This window comes from Augochlora pura, chromosome 5, assembly GCF_028453695.1.
Source record: "Augochlora pura isolate Apur16 chromosome 5, APUR_v2.2.1, whole genome shotgun sequence".
Taxonomy (NCBI): domain Eukaryota; kingdom Metazoa; phylum Arthropoda; class Insecta; order Hymenoptera; family Halictidae; genus Augochlora; species Augochlora pura.
In genome coordinates, this window is record NC_135776.1 from 13,752,852 (window position 1) to 13,764,309 (window position 11,458).

General features: G+C 37.6%; 1 protein-coding gene across 2 annotated transcripts in view; it reads right to left on the minus strand.

Moving 5' to 3' along the window:
- LOC144469807 (octopamine receptor beta-2R) overlaps positions 1 to 11,458 on the minus strand; it is an 89,268-nt gene that overhangs the window by 37,707 nt on the left and 40,103 nt on the right. For both annotated transcript variants that reach the window (XM_078180468.1, XM_078180470.1), the window contains exon 2: positions 10,002 to 10,049. The gene's annotated coding sequence lies outside the window, so the exon portion shown is untranslated. The remainder of the gene's footprint in view (positions 1 to 10,001; positions 10,050 to 11,458) is intronic.

Here is an 11,458-nt window from a genome sequence, read left to right on the forward strand (position 1 = left end):
GATCCTGTTCGTGGGCCAGGACGATTTAGCTGTGGACGCACACAACTGCCGAAGGGACCCACTCGCAATTAAATCGTTTGCAGAGGAACGTTGTCGTTCCGCGCGAGGATTGCGAATTTTTGGATGCGTCTGCCTCGTAGCACCGCGCTGGACATTATGGCAAAAATATCATAGGAGTAAGGTAGGAATTAAAAATCGAAGTTGAAAATAATAATCAGGCGGACTGAGAATTACCTGCGTTCAATTTTACCCTCTTGCAAATTGTATTCGCCATTCAATTTATGTTATGTTATGTTATATTATATTACATTATTAATACTGTACTATATTAAATTATTAATACTCTATTATATTCTCAATACTGTACTATATTAAATTATTAATACTCTATTATATTCTCAATACTGTATTATACTAATATTAGCAATTAATAAATCATGTCAAAAATCTTCGCAACAAGTTTGTCACGACACCGCAGAGCAAAGGGTTGAAAGAATTTTAGTATTTTCTATGGTCTGCCACATGAGAGAGAAAATTTGACACCAAGCAGAGAGACAGTTCCCGGGGGCGTAAAAGTGATGGACACTTTGCGCACCCTTGTTCGACCATCCCATACGCTATGGTTATGTGGGTTGCACGAGTCCTTCCGAGATCCACCCCGAAATATTCTGGTTGACTTTAGGCTGTCCTACTCTTAGAAGTTAGGAATCCGAGCAGGTTTTAGAAGGGGAGCTCAGATTACCGTGGCTAGATCTCTGGTAGACACTCTTACACTGTTATTTCGACATGCTCGTAAAACAGCGGACAATCAATATCGCGTCCATTAAGACAGGATTTTCGGTGGTGGTTCCAGTATATTCTTACTGTCAGTTAGGGTAGTCTTATAGCAGGGTGCAGTATCACTCGAAACAGTTTGTTATTTAGGAAGATGATTGTGTTAGCTTCATAGTTTTGTTGTATTTGATGGAAGAATAGCATAGAGATGAGATTCTTCGAACTGTCGCGAATAAATTAACAAAAGGCTAAGGGTGCGCGTCTGCAAGTGTCAATTAAAATGCAAATTGCTTCTTCTTCCGTAATCATTTCGAAATTGGAGCGTGAAACGCCGTTGTCGACTCTCGATAATGATCGTTCGTTTCGTATGCACGCATTAAGCTCCATCGAGACCCCAATTATTTATTCATACTTGTTACAATGAATATTCAGAGGATAATTAATATTGTACATACCTATCACTTTTCATCAAATTGATATTAACGTAGTATAATGTCTCGCCCTCCGCCTGCAAAGTTAACGTAACACACAGAGGTAACTCTTGGTGAAATTAATAACACTTAATAGACTGCGGAATTGATAAATTATGGCACTTGTAAATTTCTGAAATGTTAATGTCATCGTAAAGAATCCTTTTTAGTTAATGGAAGGGATTTTTCTCATAGTTCAATCTTCGTAAAACTAAATATAAAAATATTAATTTGTAGTTTTATATTATAGATTAGACTGTTGATGTTTGATACGATATTGCTTAATAATTCATTTGCAAGAATGCTGCAGAATATTCAAGGCGCGCTGGTTCTGTTATATAAAATAACACTTCCTTATCATTACGGTTTCAAGACTAGTAATAAAAAGTAGAAACATCTATTTCCAAGAACTGTCATAAGAGCTTAACATTTTTAATTTTTTGCTACAATTACGATATACAAGAAAACTGTATCGAGATAAATAAAGGAGCGCATCAATGTTTACCTACGTTTTTTCTTTAACTATGCAATCGAACGCGCGAGTTAGAAATGACGGACGCGCAAACAAGCCGCCTAATCTCGGGGCTTAACCCTCCAGGATTAGGTTTCTATTTATCGTCACCTGTATATTTACGATTGATAACGAAGCCTATTTTTATCACAGCTATCGGAGAGATACTATTTCTTAAGAGAAGCGTAAGAAACGTACTACGGTGTACTCTGTGTGCAATTTTCCCAGCTTCTGTCGGCTTAGCTTAAGACAAAGAGTTCAACAAGAAGAGACGCTGTCGCCATCTTGTTGCCGAGTCAAGGTGAACGCTGAATCCAAAATTAAACGAAGAAACCGTAGAGGAGTGCACCGGGTATCCAGTTACGACTCAACTTTCGAGCATTGGCCTCGGTTAAGTCATCAATTACGGCGTCGTGGCCACGCGCTAATTCCCGCTAAAGTGAATATTAATTAGCTGACTCCGAAGGCACAGCCGGGGCTGATTTCTAGCCGAGTTAATATCGGGCTGCGGCTCCCCCGACTCGATTAGGGACACGCGTTCATGAATAAGTAATCGAAACCACGTAACAGGCCGCCGCTTTGACAGATACGTATACTTTGTTCACCGTTCATCCGTTTTTCTTTCATTAACCACCAATTATGCGTATCGGCGATTATCTAGAGTAAAGTCTGCCTCATCGGTTCCCCCCCTCGGTCTGAAACTGTGCAGAGGTCAGCGTCTCCTTTCCATTGGCTTGCATTAAATTCCATTCATCCCCAATTTCAGAAATATACGATAGTTCTTCAATAGGTATCTGACAGATGCAAGATAGATGCGACTCGGAATAATTAAATGAAACACTTACAATTTCTTCTGTTTTTGTGCATTTTTATATATATTATATTGTGTATAATATATGTTATAAGGCTGTAGTATTATAACATAACCTTGATATGTATTATACAGGGTGACCCGGAAATCGTAATACAACCGGGCAGGGGGTTGCAAAGACAAGCAAAAACAAAGACAAACAGAGCAGTGAAATACACGACAAGCAAATTTTATTAAATGGTTTACAAGTTGAACGAACTTTGAAGTCGATTATCACGAAAACGGAGCACCGAATGAAAAAATGTTATACCAAAATATTTTCTTCTTTTCTTATGTAGACTCACCCCCTGTCCGGTTGTACTACGATTTCCGGGACACCCTGTATATTAACCCTTTGCACTCGAAGCCATTTTCACTGTAATTTTAAAATAACTTTTCTGACATATTGCATTTCCATTTTATATGACAAAATGCTTTTTATGCACATGAAATTGAATCTTGTAACTTACGCAACAACAGCTATGCTTTTAATAATTTTTGAAATTTAATTTTTCATAATATAAAAATTGTTTTGAAACATCCTGAACAATTTTAGTGGTGCCTTAGAGTCACCATTCGAGTGCAAAGGGTTAATCTATACTGTACTATAATATATACAGTATATATACTATATAGTATTGTGTATAATATATGTTATATTATTATAATATTGTATTAATATATACAATATATATACTATAATATATAAAACACAATATATACTAATTGGTTTATTTAAAATCGTGTCCCCTGGGCTTACATCAGGTACCCGGAATTTACTATCAAATAAATGTACATTAATAAATATATTGTAATATTACAAATCATTGAATGTCATTCGCCAAGAGCTCAAAGTTCGCGGAAGACTCGAAACAAGAATATACACCCAGTCATCTAAAATTCGCGAGGAGATCTATCAATTTTCCGAACACGCGTCCGCCGACGCAACTTTTCCAGGAACGAGACGACTGTCGCACAGCCGAAGAACGTCCCGCTGATAGGAAAACTTATGAACTCCGTGAACTTCTTAACTTCTCGTCTATTGCAAACCGCGTGTCATTAGACGCCTGTCTGCGATAAACAATCGCGGAAGTTCCAATGTCGAGTCGTGCCTCGGGCTTTCAACCAATCAACTATCTTGACAAACTAGCGTGTCGCGTCGTTCGTCGCACAGTTCACTGTCAATTACTCGCGCTACTCCGTCGAACACAATTTTGCCGAATCGCAACAGTTTTCGATTTCTCGGGGAAACTTGCGCGAATACAAGTTGCTCGGCTGTTATCGTCTCGCGCGATTGGAAGAAGTCTGCTGATTTTTATTAGTTTCACGGATATAACTGGACTGCGGATTTTATGGATTTTTTTATTAAAACGGCGCACTCTGAACAGTTTATCCGCATGTAGTTTTTTTTAATAATAATGGCAACCATTTCGCAGTGAGATATTGTCAGGCAAAGCGTTAAATATCGAAATGGAAATCACGAGATCTTTTCACGCGCTATTTCACCATCCATCGTTTATTCTAATAAACAAACAAAAATCAAGAATACTTTATACACGTTATTTTATCCTTGTTTAAATTTTTGAAAAACTCGAACGAAATTACTTACATAAGTAATAAGATTTCTTTAGAGATTGTGACAAATTCGAGGAACGATATTCCAGCACGTGCTTTTGCAAACACTGTAATATTAACACTAAGAAACACAGATCGCAAACACGGCTAACAGAATACAAACGAACGAAAAAAAAAAAACACGCAGAGAACAAAAAAACATTCCAACATCTTGTTTAACCACCGAGCTCGTTGAAACGCAAACATCGCGGAGGAACGGCGCGGAACGCCGGCTGTAAAATATCGCGAATTAGTAATTAAACTTCTTGTGAGCTTAATGAAATGCAAATCCATCACAGTCGACGACACTCGGGACACTAATGAAGCAAATATTCGAGCAAGCTGCGTTTCTGAGTACGTACGTTGATTGCGTGGACGGGATCATTTTAATTTCCGCGCCGGTCGATGAGAGAGAGAGAGAGAGAGAGAGCGGCACCTTTCCCTAGCAAATTTTCTTCGCTATTTCCGAGTCCGATGTACACACAGTGTCTCGGTAATCAGCGCGGCTCGATAATGAACTTCGACACACCGAATTAATCCGGGTCGCTCCTAATGTCTGTTGATTTTTCAGAGACGCGCGTTCGCACAGCGGTCCGGCACCGAGAATTCACTGGCAAATCGTTATCACTTTTGAACCGTTAGAAATATCGCAATGAAAATTTCTCCAAAAATAATTGGAAAATAATTATACTGATTATTACATATTTCTTGCATTTGCTAGATAAATTGTTATAAATTTTGAACCACTAAAGACATCGCACTAAAAAATTCGCTAGAAATAATTGAAAAATAGTCATACTGAATATTACTATATTACTATATTTCTCGCATTTATTAGATAATAAATTTCGATAAATTTCCATTGCTATTTTTGATTTAAAGAAAGATTACGAACTATTAGTTTTTCCCTTCTAAATCTGTATTTTATATTTGTGTGTTGTACGTGTAACGTTTTATGGGACACGTTCTATGGAATAGTTCTTGAAGCCGGAACACTGTGCCTCGCTTCGTGAGCTAATTTTTCCGAGTGCTCGATATGTTGCTACGTCCCCAGTTTCCTCGAACGCGGAGCTACCCGAAAGTTAATATGTTATTTATTCAATCCTTTCCCCAGGTTTTCAGCTCGCCAGATTTATACGGGACTTAGCAGTAAATCTGTCGCGAAGATTTTTCGCGCGAACCGTTCGCGCGGAATTTCCTTGACATCGGATAAATTGAAGTATCGATCTAGAAGTAGGTTAAGTCGAAAATACGGCATTGTGCGAATTAGTGCTAGAATTGTCGTTTTACGAAAAGAAGCTGCTTTCTGGCTCCTTTCTTGATTGTCATAATGTTATGTAGATTGCGAAGAATATTTTCATCCTTTACCGAACGACATAATATACTATACATATAATATATGTATATAATAAATAATAAATCATCCCTAATTATTATTACAACTTAGTACAATTATTGCAGTTACTATAATTATTATACTAAATAGAATTATTCCCCTTTTATTAGTAGGATTATCATAAATTAGCTATACTTTTAAATCGGACTACTTTTTGCGAACTCTGAACGATAATATACTATACATATATTATAATAATATACTATATACCATAATATACTATACATATATTATATATATATAATAAATAATAAATCATCCCTAATCATTATTGCAACTTAGTACAATTATTACAGTTACTATAATTATTATACTAAATAGAATTATTACCCTTTTATTAGTAGGATTATCATAAAATAGCTATACTTTTAAATCGGACTACTTTTTTGCGAACTCTGAACGATGCAATATTCCCACAAAATTTATCGTAAATATTCCGCGGTCTTTTTAAACATTTTCACGCGCCGCATAGATCGATGGTCCCGATAAAAACGAGTCATGTGCACGCATAAACGCGGCGCGCGACGAAACTCGCTGCGAAAACGTTGTCCCGTTCATTTTTCATCCGCAAACATAATTAAGCACCGCGCGATCGATTATGGCGATCGGTCGCCACTTATTTTCGTTGGTAATCGTCTCGCGAGCGAACGGAGATCGTTTTCCCATAATTTATGGGAACGCGGGCTCCCCGTGAACTGCAACGAAATGAGAATTAGGGGGACACCGGAGCGCCGACTTTCGAGAATCATGGAATCGAGACACGTCGAAATTGGAAATTTCAGGTCGGTCCGCGTGTTCGGTAGCTGCAATGCAGTTTCCTCTGTAGGGCTGCGATCGATCTAATGCGCGCGGTGCATAAGGCCGTATACCCCGTTCCGGTGCATCAGCGGCACGGCGCTGCGACTGATTTTCGGCAACTACGGAATTCTTTTCGGACCCTTTCTGCTGTGAAGTTCTTCGGCAAGGTTTAATTGGAAATCGTCGGCTAATGGCTCTCGACACCGATTGCCCTTTAGGGATCGCGGGCTCGAGGAAATAGGGCTTTCAGAGGGTGGACGATGGCTTCGAGTCTTTCAGAAAATTCCATCCTCTTCGTAAAACACTGTTCTGCTGAATTACGGAGTTCATTACGAGGATAATTATTTTTATAGTACAGAAATAATATTATATTAATTCCATTATGAATTACTCTACTAATGCCACTATATTGTTATACTAATGTCATGGTTTTTGCGCATACAAAAGTCTGTCATTCAATATTTCGTATATAATCTGCATCCACAAAATCGTACTTAAATAAAAAGTTATAATTATTAAAAATCTTGCTGAAGAATACGTGACGTTAATATAAAATATAATACTAATAATAGTAACTGCGCAAGACGATGAAACGTAAGAGTATGACGAATAGAAAATAACCAAATGGCGAATGAAAAAGTGAAAATAAGCAAGTGGAACAGGCGACGCGATTTTCCAGGAACGTATACGAAAATCCAGTCGCCCGGCGTTCCCTCCACACCATACGGCGGATACGTGTCCGCGAGCGAATTTAATGACCGCCATGAGCGCAATATCTTCGCCGATGGTCCGGGAATGGATTCAACGCGGATAGTTCGAGACGGTGGATACTGGAACGGCGACGTAGCGTCGTTGGTTATGCAAGACGCCGCGCCGCCGGAAGGACCGCCGGACCGGAAAACCGTCGTTCCGCGGGAATTTTTCTTTCGCCGTGATAACCGGATCAATTCGGACCGTGGAATGAAATTACCGATGACCTTCCGTTCTCCTTTCTGCATATGGTTCTAGGAGAACCCGTCCGACGATTACCGTCTCCCCGGAATATATTCTGAACACGCTTTCGAGGCAAACAGTTCGATATTTTCTTTCCTCGAATTACTACAGACGTGAAACGCTAACGGAGAATATCAAATACAGTTTCACTCCACACTATTCGGACGATAGTATAATTTTATCTTCCACGGCACATATTTAAATAAATGAACTTTGGAGGGAAAACATCGTTAACTCTAACAAGAGAAAGAAAGAAGAAATTTGTAAAATTGACCTGAATTTTTCGTCGACTTTTTTCATATTGCGTATAACAATAGTAAAATAATAATAGCAAACGAGCTAAAAATATATTTTAAATAACGTTAATTCTAACAAGAGAAAGAAAGAAGAAATCTGTAGAATTGACCTGAATTTTTCGTCGACTTTTTTCATATTACATATAACAAGTAACAGTAAAATAATAATACTAAACGGGCTAAAGATATATTTTAATTTTACGATTTCTTCACAGTTACGAATTAAAATAATAAATTTTTATAAATAAACGAAGACTTCGCTTGAGCCATAAAACTTAATGAAACTCGGAGTTGCGATATTTGCAAATAATGCAAGATAGACGCAGGATCAAACGGCATTCCGAAGTTCGCGTTTTCAATATCCATTGTTCGGAACTGTATTACGTATCAATTTTAGCGGAGATTACGGCGCGGCTCAGAAGAATCTCGGCAGGAAAGTTTTCCATTTAACCGGGATCTCTGGCGCGGATGCAGAAATAACGATTAAACAACGATATCGCGCAATAAAAGTTCCAAAGATCGATCCAACTATGCTCAAACATTGCGTGTGCTATAACAACACTCCCAAGTTGCCGGGTTTCCTCGGCGCCTGTATATGTATCCTACTATACATATGTATAGTTTATATTGATCGAAAGTGTGGAAGATACGGTTCAACGTGGCTTAAAATTATTAGTCGATTCTGCAGTTCGTATAGGTCGTGCTAGAGATTGCTTTCGGTCGCGAATCCCGCCCGCGAATTTTCCTCTGGGAAAACCATTTACAAAACTTTCCCGGATAAACGGAAAATTACGGAACAGTGTCGCGGCAATTTGGAAATCAGCGCCGTGAATTGCACGGTCTCCGACGAGCAACAACAATTGTTAAAATATTATTCGCTCATCGGGAAAGTGTGTTGCTTAAATTGCAGATGTTAATTATTGATTTATCAATAAGCATTATTTCGTATTTTAACAAAGGGTTGAAATTAAGTTATTAATTTATTGATGCAATTTGGGGTTCTTTAATATATTTCTAACGCTGATTACACCGTACACAATTACGCGATTAAAAAATAGATGTCTCCTATGATATTTATCATTCTTCCTCGCCTTATTATTACCTGTAACCTTTGCTTTATTAAACGCGCCACTATCGTGTAAAACACCTAGTTTAATTAAACGTAATAAATATAAAGACCAGGAAGAAGCGAACGTAATATTAAAGTATCTGTATCCTAGTTAACGATTACCAATTCTAATAATATTAACCACTGAGATGGTTAATATTAGAAACTCGTTGGCGAATGCATAACTTATTGGAGCAAGATTTTCTACAAAAATGTTCATCAACCAAGGCGGGAAAGTTCATTTGAGTAATAACGTTGTTACATTTTAATCCGGCAGGGGAAGATTTAAAAAAGCAGCAATTATCCAATTGCACGGAAGGAAAAATGGGAATTTCGTGCGACCGCCGCCATTTCGACAAATTGAATTCCCGATCCCGGTGTCCGATTCGGCCGAATGGGTCCAGAGAGGGTGATGGTGGGGGGAGAGCAGCACAGTCGCTAAATTCGCGTGACAGAATGCACTAAAACACTGTCCGACAATGATCCCGCAATCTGCGGTGGCATCTTGGAGCACATTGATGGAGTAACAGCCAGATTGGATTACTCGGCGGGACGTCCCTTCCGTCTTAAGCACAGGTGAGTGCCGACCTATTACATGCCGCCAGGGCAGCAATACTTTCGCCACGGCGAGAAATTAGCGCGGGATTTACGACGGAGCCCCGAGGAACTTCGAAAAATCTGTGCCCTGAGAGAAGCGAAAAGTTTCGCGCGGAACGAGTTTCTTTACCCTCCGCGCTCGCCGAAGTTTCTCTTAGATCGCGTACGTCAGCGAGTCGAACATATTTATACGCAAAGCAGCGCGGCTACAGGTTTTGCCTGTGAAGCGAAAATTAATTCCGTGTCTGAGAATTAACTTCTTTTCGCATCGCATTCATCTTCTTGTATCCCGAATTAACTGTATTGCAAATCGAATTTACGCTTCTACAAATGAAATCAGCAATTTTTCATGCAACGAAATTGGTCGCCTCTTATTCAATTTAATATATTAATAATATTTGTATCGATGTTTATAATAGAAATTTCGTTGTGATTCATTATTAACAGTTAGTCGTAGCTTCTAAGTTTGATATGATTTGATTAAATAATAGAAATTTCAATGCATTCGCGAGATTTTAGTGCCGATTAATTTGGTTCTTTGAATGATTCATTAAAAGATTAAGAAATGTGACGAATAAATTTCTTGATACTTACTGCAATGTGATTTGTAGATAACCTAGACACGCGAGCTCCGTGAATTCTCTGTAACAAGAACAATTCAATCTGTTAGATCAGTCAGAACTATCGTAGGATTGTAATGTACTTATTCAAAGAAAATTGCCGTTCCCTATATCTTATAATATAGCACAAATACATAATATTTTATAACATATTTTATAATAAATTTCATAATATAATATTTTATAATATATCTCATAATATAATATTTTATAATATATTTCATAATGTAATATTCCCTTTTATAAAATATATACGATATAATTAACAGACTGTAGATCTTTATCAAAGATTACCATTTTCGCACGAGTTATTTAAATATTGAAAACAGCAAAGAGATAATCTTTTGCCTTATAAAAAATTTCTTTTAATCAAAGTAGAGTAAAAGTATTAACACCAGGTACAGCAATATGCAATATTCTCGCCTTTTAAACATTTATACACGCACACTAAATGTATAATAATCTACAGTCTAGTAATTAACATTGTACAAATGCAAAATGTAAAAGCTACGCAGAAAATTACTATTTTCTTTAACAAGTCTAAAATAAACTATATTTACCCTTGAAGTATTTTTAATCAGTCTACAGTTTTTCATTTGTTGAAAAACTGTATCATTCGCTCGTTGCCGTCATATAATTACGGCCAACTCGTAAACAATTATTACCCAGGAATTAAAATATTATATTTGATACGGAAGAAAATTCTCGGAAAAATTCAGAAAATAACAAGAGCCGTCGTTCGATAAGAGTATTATTATTCCCTCCTCGTCCTCCGTTCCAAGAAAACGTGACTTCGATAAAAATCTTCAATTACTTCCCGATGGAATTGCAAATTAAACGGTAAATCGTTCCAGCATACAGACGTTCGTAAATCATGCCGTCTCGAAATTCGCTCGGACGGATAATTCATTTTGCAAAACGCGTAAAACGGATTTCGAAACGCCTACGCGAAATATCGATACGCATCGCGCGATTCGTTACAGGACCCTATCGAAACAGGACCCCGGTATAAACGCCGATCCTTATGGGATTGTCTTCCTCGGAGGCATGATATTTTATTGTTATTGGGTCTGCCGGGACAAGTTCATCGGTTTTTATTACATTATTATACTCCCCCGTAGGCGGCCGGAATAACGGTATGCGTTCACAAATCACGAGAACCGATTTTTTAAATCTGAGACCGAAATTTTAATTTCCGTCGAACATCGATTAAATATGCCCGCGCCCTTGTCTCTCGAATTTGTTTAATATTAAAAAATGCTTTATCCAGTTACGATTGTATTTAATACTTATAGCTGTATTAATACAGTTAATTAACCACTGCACCGTAATGGATAATTGCTGAGCCATTTATTTCCGGTGATTTTTTAGCTTTTTCAACTGAAATTATTTAATATATATATATATATATTAAATAATTTCAGTTGAAAA